We start from the raw sequence: 7,941 nt of genomic DNA, 5'->3' as shown, positions 1-7,941 counted from the left end.
ACTGATTGAAGGTAGAGGTATCTGGGATCTTACTGAGAGGGTTGTTTTTGGCAGAGGTACATTTAAGGCTCCAATAATAGCTCCCAAAGAAACTGAATTTTGCATTTGAAGATTTTTATGGGCATCTAACAAGGACTTAATATCCTGTTGTTGATACTGAACCAGAGTGGTGAGAACAGGGACTTGAGCTGAAAGAGAATCACTTGAAGCTTGAAGAGATGAGACTTGAGGTTGTAGAAACTGGATTTGCAGATTGTTAGATGTTGCTGGTATGGATTGTGAGTTGTGAGAGAGAGAGATGTGCCAATGGTGGCTTCAATTGAATTCTTGATTTCCTCCATCAATAAGGCTGAAGGCTTATATCTTCCTTGATGAAGTTGCTTCAACTTGACCTTTGTGTCATTGTTGCTTGTAATTTACTATTGGACAACCTCATGCAAGTCAATAAATGATTGCCTTAGATTCTTGATGTTGGTCTCTACACCAATCAAAGTGAAATTTTCCATCTTTTCTGCAAACTTGTTGAATTTGTTCTTTATCTCAATCTGAGATGGGAAAAGCGCATCAATTTTGTCTATAAACAGTTTTTAATCTTTTCTTGATGGCTACCCAAAGTCTTTTCCAATTCTTTACAAATAAAATAGAAAGCTTTTAGATATTCCTTGTAGACCTCTGTAATAGCATCATACACCTCTTGTGGAGTAAGGGCATTGTTATTGCTACTCAAAATAGTGAAATATGCCTCCCTGAATCTAGCCAAGGCCTCATCATGTCAACACTAAAATGTATAAACAGCCAGGCATCAACATTCCCATCTTGATCGGCTTCATCAGCTATCTTAGTCTGTTGAGCTTCAACTTCTTTCTTGTATGACAGTAAGATTGCTTGATAATCCTGACTAGACATGTATGTGGTAAGTAGTTATTGGGTAATGTTTGCCAGTCCTTCCAATTGGTCTAGTAGGAGATCATTCATTGTAATTGGTTGAGTCTCTGCATCCTGTAGCCATTGAGACATTAAGTGTGAGGGTTTATTGATAAGTGGATTTTATATCCACTTGGAATGCTTTATTACAAGCTTAAATTGGTGTTTTGGACTCAAGTTATTAATATTTTGATGTATTTTTGCGTTATTGCATTTCAGGTATCAGTTATATGAAAAAATGAGCTTTTAAAGGAAATATGATAACAATTGATCAGATTTGGAAGCCAAGGTCATTTTCAAGTTGTAGAGAATCTCAATAGCTTCGTGTGGGCAGTTGAATCGCCTAATTCTGATGAGTAGAACTCAAGTTATGGCCAAAACAAGATTCATCAGAAATCTTTCCAGACAGGAGCTGAGCGCCCGTCCAGAGAACTGAGCGACCGCCCAGGAGAGCTGAACGCCCGCCCCGAGAGCTGAGCGGCCGCCCAAGGCGCGGCTAGTCGCTGATTTCGCTGAAAAAGCCTTTTTTGAGTGGAATTTGACGATTTTAAGGGTCCAGGTCCACTAGGGGCGTATATATACTTAAAAAAAGGGTTTTCATCATCCGGGAAGATTGGGATACCAAGGAGAAGACCTAGAAGCACAAAACAACTCCGAAAAAGAAGATCTTGTTTTCAACTTATGATTCTTTGAATTAGTTGTAACTTTGGATGCTCGTTTTCGTTCTTGTTGAACCTAGATCTCATTTATTCGTACTTTAATCATTATTCAGTTTATTAAGACCTTGTTTTATATCATGCTTTCATTGGAACCCATGGTGACGATGAGTTCGATTATGGGCTAATCGTTGTCATGGGGTTCCAGCGGATTTACTTATAGATTTCAATAGTTAATTGTTTTGATATCTCGGTGTGTGGTGATTGATTGATATCCAAGTATTGGTTGTGCTTATTCGTCTTATGTGCGTAGCTAACATATAAGATAGCGTGTTTATCTCTATTGAAGCGACAATGAATATAGAGGTTTAGAAATTGCCATGCTAGCATAGGTTCATGTATTGTATGGATGATTAGTGGGTAACTCTAACCGTTTTACTTGCCCTATATAATTAAGATAGATAACTTGTGCTTAAACCGTTATGTTGTCAAATTCTATAGAAATATAGGGTCTCAATATAATTGGTGCCTATTCAGCTTCTATCTCTTTTGTGGATGTCTGGTAGAATGGTACTCATGCAACGAAAGTTGGCGTTTATCAGTTTCATGTTATCTGATTAGTGTCATCACCATCACATGCTAAGGTTAAGAACAATAAGGCTATTGAATGAATTATTTAATCAAGTTGGAATCCCATGTTTGTCATATATAGTAATTCAACCTCAATTCTCTTAGTTAATGTTATTTAGTATAATTTCTTAGTTTAATAAAAACCCAATTTGTTATTTGTCTTAGCATTGAGCGATAACCATACATTGTTGCATAGGTGCATAAATTGAACTTAACCTAAACCAGTCTCTGTGGGAACGAATCTGATTTATATCTTATACTACATGCGAACGCGTATACTTGCGTATATATTCGCGCGTGTTTTCGCCCTAACAAGTTTTTGGCGCCGCTGCCGGGGACTCGGTGTTAATTTTTAGTTTATGTGCTTGTCATCAGCGGTCGTTAAAGTTCACTGACTTGGATTCTTTTACTTTCACGGTTTATTTGTTTATGTTTCAGGTACTCACTACAATGGCAGATCCAGCAGCACGAACAAAAGCCTTGATGGAGTTTTCTCAACCCAAGATCAATGACATTCAATCTAGCATTGTCCGGCCAGCTATCACAGCTAATACCTTTGAGATCAAGCCTGGCATAATTCAATGGGTGCAGAATTCAGTCCATTTTGGGGGTTCTCCAACGGAAGATCCCAATACGCACATTAGGGATTTCATAGAAATCTACGACACCTTCAAGTTCAACGGTATTTCTGAAGATGCTGTGAAGCTGAGAGTGTTCCCATTCTCTTTGAGGGAAAAGGCTAAGAGCTGGTTACACTCTCTACCAGCTAGTTCGATTACTACTTGGGAAGATCTTGCTCAGAAGTTTCTTACTAAATTCTTCCCTATGGCAAAGACAGCTGCAATCAGGAATGCTCTTACTCAATTTGCGCAGCAATTAGGAGAATCTTTATATGAAGCTTGGGAGCGCTGCAAGGAGATGCTTAGGAAGTGTCCTCATCATGGGATGCCTGATTGGATGATCATCAATTGTTTTTACAATGGTTTGGGAGCACAGTCCAGACCCATGCTTGATGCAGTAGTAGGTGGAGTATTATGGGCAAAGAGCTATGAGGAAGCTTATGATCTAATTGAACTGATGGCTGCTAATGAATATCAGTATCCAGCCCAAAGATTGCCACAGAGCAAGGTAGCAGGAGTTCTTGAAGTGGATACAGCTACGACTATCACTGCTCAACTAAAGGCGTTATCTATGAAGATCGATTCTCTGGATAACTATGGTGTTAAAAAGATAATTAGTGTTTGTGAGCTATTTGCAGGTCCGCATGCGACGGAGTAATGCACTATATCTAGTGAGTAAGCTCAGTTTGTGAGCAACTTTCAGAGATCGCAGGAGCCAGTTCCTGCCACTTATTATCTTGACAACTGGAATCATCCTAACTTCAGCTGGAATAACAATCAGAATGCGATGCAACATCCGTTCCTGTAGTTTGGAGCAAACCAATTCAACCCTCCTGCTTTTCAGCAACAATTTGCACCAAAACAACAACTCCAAATTCCACAAAAAAATCATGATGCAGGCCTATCTTCGAATGAAAAATCTGAATTGGAGGAGTTGAGGCTTATGTGCAAAAACCAGGCTCTTATATGCCAAAGCCAGGCTATTTCTATCAAGACTCTAGAGAACCAATTAGGATAAATTGCTAATGCCTTATTGAATCGACCACCAAGAACGCTTCCTAGTGATACAGAAGCCAATCCAGGCAAGAGGGAAGTTGAAGAACAGGTGAACGCCATCATCTTAAGGTCTGGAAGGGTCGCAAGTCCCAAAATTCAGCAAGACGAAGAGCCTGAAAAATCTCAAGATTCAGAAAATGCAGTTGTGGCTGAAGAAGAAGTGCAGAAGGAAGCAGAGGTGGAACCAAGGAAGACTACTGTGGAACACACTCCTCCTGAAGGTAATATAAGGGAGAAACAGATCTATCCACCACCTCCTTTTCCTAAGAAGTTGCAGAAGAAAAAGCTGGATAAGCAGTTTGAGAAGTTTTTGGAGGTGTTCAAGAAACTTCATATCAACATACTATCGCTGAAGCTCTTGAACAGATGCCTAGCTATGCGAGGTTTATGAAAGGTATTCTCTCTCGGAAAGCGAAGCTCGATGACTTAGAGACCATTGCTTTAACGGAGGAATGCAGTGTTATGTTGCAACAAAAGTTGCCTCCGAAACTTAAAGATCCTGGAAGCTTCTCTATTTCTTGCACGATCGGAAACTTGTCATTCGACAAGTGTTTATGTGATTTAGGAGCTAGCATCAATCTGATGCCCTTATCTATCTTCAAGAAGCTTGGTCTGCCTGATCCGAAACCAACATACATGTCATTGCAACTAGCTGACCGTTCCATCGGTTTTCCACGAGGTATAGTGGAGGATGTCTTGGTCAAGGTGGATAAACTCTTATTCCCTGTTGACTTTGTAATTCTGGATTTCGAGGAAGATAAGAAGATTCACATCATCTTGGGAAGACCATTCTCGGCTACAGGACGAACTATGATCGATGTACGAAAAGGAGAGCTTTCGATAAAGGTTTACGATCAAAAGGTCACTTTTAATGTGTTCAAGGAAATAAAGTTATCCACAGCTAAAGAGGAGTGCTTTAAAGTAGAGCAACTACAGGTTTAGAATGCACCTCCGTGGAAGAGGAAATTGGATATGCCATTCGATTCTCTTGGGTTAGCAGAGCTGAAAATTTCTCAGGAGCGTTTTGAACCATTTATTCAAGAAGCTCCCATACTTGAGCTCAACCAAAAGCTAGATCACTTAAGTTATTCATTTATAGGTGTACCCCATGATAAGGGGTTGGGATATATTTTTAATGATATAGAGAGTGGCTAGACGGATATTCCAGTGCCTATAGAGGGTTCTTCTCATGTGCAGCACGTAGTTGATAGGACTGGTGTTGGTGATGAACAGTACAGGCGAGTAATTAGGCGTATGGAGGCCATGCACGATATTCACCATCGTTTTGCTGCAGATTTGACACACGCTTTCGGTACTGTTGTTCGAAACACTGCTGGCGAGGTTGATTGGCCCCTGATCCTCCACCAGAAGAGGGTGACTCTCCTGCTAATTAGTTATGCCTGAAATCCTTATTATTACCTTCAATGAGGACATTGAAAATTTTAAGTTTTGGGGGTGATAATGTAAGGATTAGTAGTGTGTGTGTCCATATAGATTCATATAGATTCATATTGCATGTTTAGTTGTAGTTCATTCATATTTTTGCATGATTGTTCATTTAGGACATATTTGTTTATTTTTATGTGATTTCATATAGTTGCATTTGCATGCATATTTAGCATGATCCCTTAAGATGAACTATGATATTTGATAAGTTGATGTTGATTTCAGTGTGGTGATGATGAATAGAGGGATGTTTAAGTCTTAATGAATTGATTTGCATGCCAGAAACAAATATTTTCACAAAGTCTTATAGGGTTGCTTTTGATCTAGATCATGATCATACTTGTTTGTTGTTAAGATTTAATCACTTGGTTATATTTAGAATTTGTGATATTCTCGTAATGACATAAAAACACTGATTTTTTTATCTGGAGAAAAACTTGGATTTCATTGCTAGTTGTTGTAAGGCTAGGCGTCAAATGGCTAGTAGCCGGCTCATATTTTTATGAGTAGTCTAGGGTTGAGTGAGATGGAGTGAAATGCACTCATTTAGAAATTATTGAAAAAAAAAAGAAAAAAGAAAAAAAAAGAAAAAAAAGAAAGAAAAAAAAGTATGTGTTTATGCATAATTGATCAAGAGTGAGCTCTTTAATACTCGAGTTATGGAGTTCTAGGGGACTTTGTGCCTAGTGACCTAAGGATTTTATAGTCTGGGATCCGCTAATCTAACACTCGCTATATGGGTATTATTGCATAAGTCTTTTGGGACCTCATTCATTGTACGGTCAAATAAGCATCTTTGCGATGTGTTCAATAATAGTGTGAATCCTTGTATAACTCTAGTAGAAAGGAGGTGTTGTGAGTCATAATGCATTTATTGTCTATTCTGTTTATAAACTTTTGATTGTTTCGATGATAGATAAGTTATGGTTATTGATCTAGTATCGAGAGTATATCTTTTAAGCATCCACACATGCACGTTTCTGGTTTGTGAGTTGGTTTGTGGGATTTATTCGAACTCTGTTTCAAGTTATTGCATTCTTAGAGATGGCTTATTCATTTGGTTATGGTTATTCTGAGGGGATCAATTGCATTATCATTTAGTTGCATTCACATAGTTGCATTCATGCATTAGGTTTGTTTTGTAGTTTTGAGTCTGTTTATGCTTGAGGACAAGCATCGATTCAAGTTTGGGGGTGTGGTAAGTGGATTTTATATCCACTTAGAATGCTTTATTACAAGCTTAAATTGGTGTTTTTGACTCAAGTTGTTGGTATTTTGATGTGTTTTTGTGTTATTGCATTTCAGGTATCAGTTATATGAAAAAATGAGCTTTTAAAGGAAATATGATAAAAAGTGATCATATTTGGAAGCCAAGGCTATTTTCAAGTTGTAGAAAATCTCAATAGCTTCGCGTGCGCAGTTGAATCGCCTAATTCTGATGAGTAGAACTCAAGTTATGGCCAAAACAAGATTCATCAGAAATTTTTCCAGACAGGAGCTGAGTGCCCGCCTAGAGAGCTGAGCGCCCGCCCAGGAGAGCTGAGCGCCCGCCCGGAGAGCCGAGTGGCCGCCCAAGGCGCGGCTAGTCACTGATTTCGCTGAAAAAACCTTTTTTGAGTGGAATTTGACGATTTTAAGGGTCCAGGTCCACTAGGGGCGTATATATACTTAAAAAAGGGTTTTCATCATCCGGGAAGATTGGGATACCGAGGAGAAGACCTAAAAGCACAAAACAACTCCGAAAAAGAAGATCTTGTTTTCAACTTGTGATTCTTTGAATTAGTTGTAACTTTGGATGCTCGTTTTCGTTCTTGTTGAACATAGATCTGGTTTATTCGTACTTTAATCATTATTCAGTTTATTAAGACCTTGTTTTATACCATGCTTTCATTGGAACCCATGGTGACGATGAGTTCGATTATGGGCTAATCGTTGTCATTGGGTTCTAGCGGATTTACTCATGGATTTTAATAGTTAATTGTTTTGATATCTTGGTGTGTGGTGATTGATTGATATCTTATTATTGGGTGTGCTTATTCATCTTATGTGCGTAGCTAACATATAAGATAGCGTGTTAATCTCTATTGAAGCGATAGTGAATATAGAGGTTTAGAACTTGCCATGCTAGCATAGGTTCATGTATTGTATGCATGATTAGTGGGTAACTCTAACCGTTTTACTTGCCCTATGTAATCAAGATAGATAACTTGTGCTTAAACCGTTATGTTGTCAAATTCTATAGACATATAGGGTCTCAATATAATTGGTGCATATTCAGCTTCTATCTCTTTTGTGGATGTCTGGTAGAATGGTACTCGTGCAATGAAAGTTGGCGTTTATCAGTTTCGTGTTATCTGATTATTGTCATCACCATCACATGCTAAGGTTAAGAACAATAAGGCTATTGAATGAAGTATTTAATAAAGTTAGAATCCCATATTTGTCATATATAGTAATTCAACCTCAATTCTCGTAGTTAATGTTATTTAGTATAATTTCTTAGTTTAATAAAAAACCAATTTGTTATTTGTCTTAGCATTAGGCGATAACCATACATTGTTGCATAGGTGCATAAATTGAACTTAACCTAAACCAGTCTCTGTGGGAAA

At 38.3% G+C, this 7,941-nt stretch overlaps 1 non-coding gene across 1 annotated transcript; it reads right to left on the bottom strand.

Moving 5' to 3' along the window:
- Nucleotides 1–3,050: 3,050 nt before the first annotated feature.
- Nucleotides 3,051–3,157, bottom strand: LOC141676146 (small nucleolar RNA R71). The gene has a single exon (XR_012556752.1). It is a non-coding gene; the product is annotated as a small nucleolar RNA R71 (small nucleolar RNA).
- Between the last annotated feature and the right edge of the window lie 4,784 nt (nt 3,158–7,941).

This window comes from Apium graveolens, chromosome 7 (assembly GCF_009905375.1).
Source record: "Apium graveolens cultivar Ventura chromosome 7, ASM990537v1, whole genome shotgun sequence".
Lineage (NCBI taxonomy): Eukaryota > Viridiplantae > Streptophyta > Magnoliopsida > Apiales > Apiaceae > Apium > Apium graveolens.
Note: the sequence above shows the minus strand (reverse complement) of the source record. Positions and strands in the feature narration are given on the sequence as shown.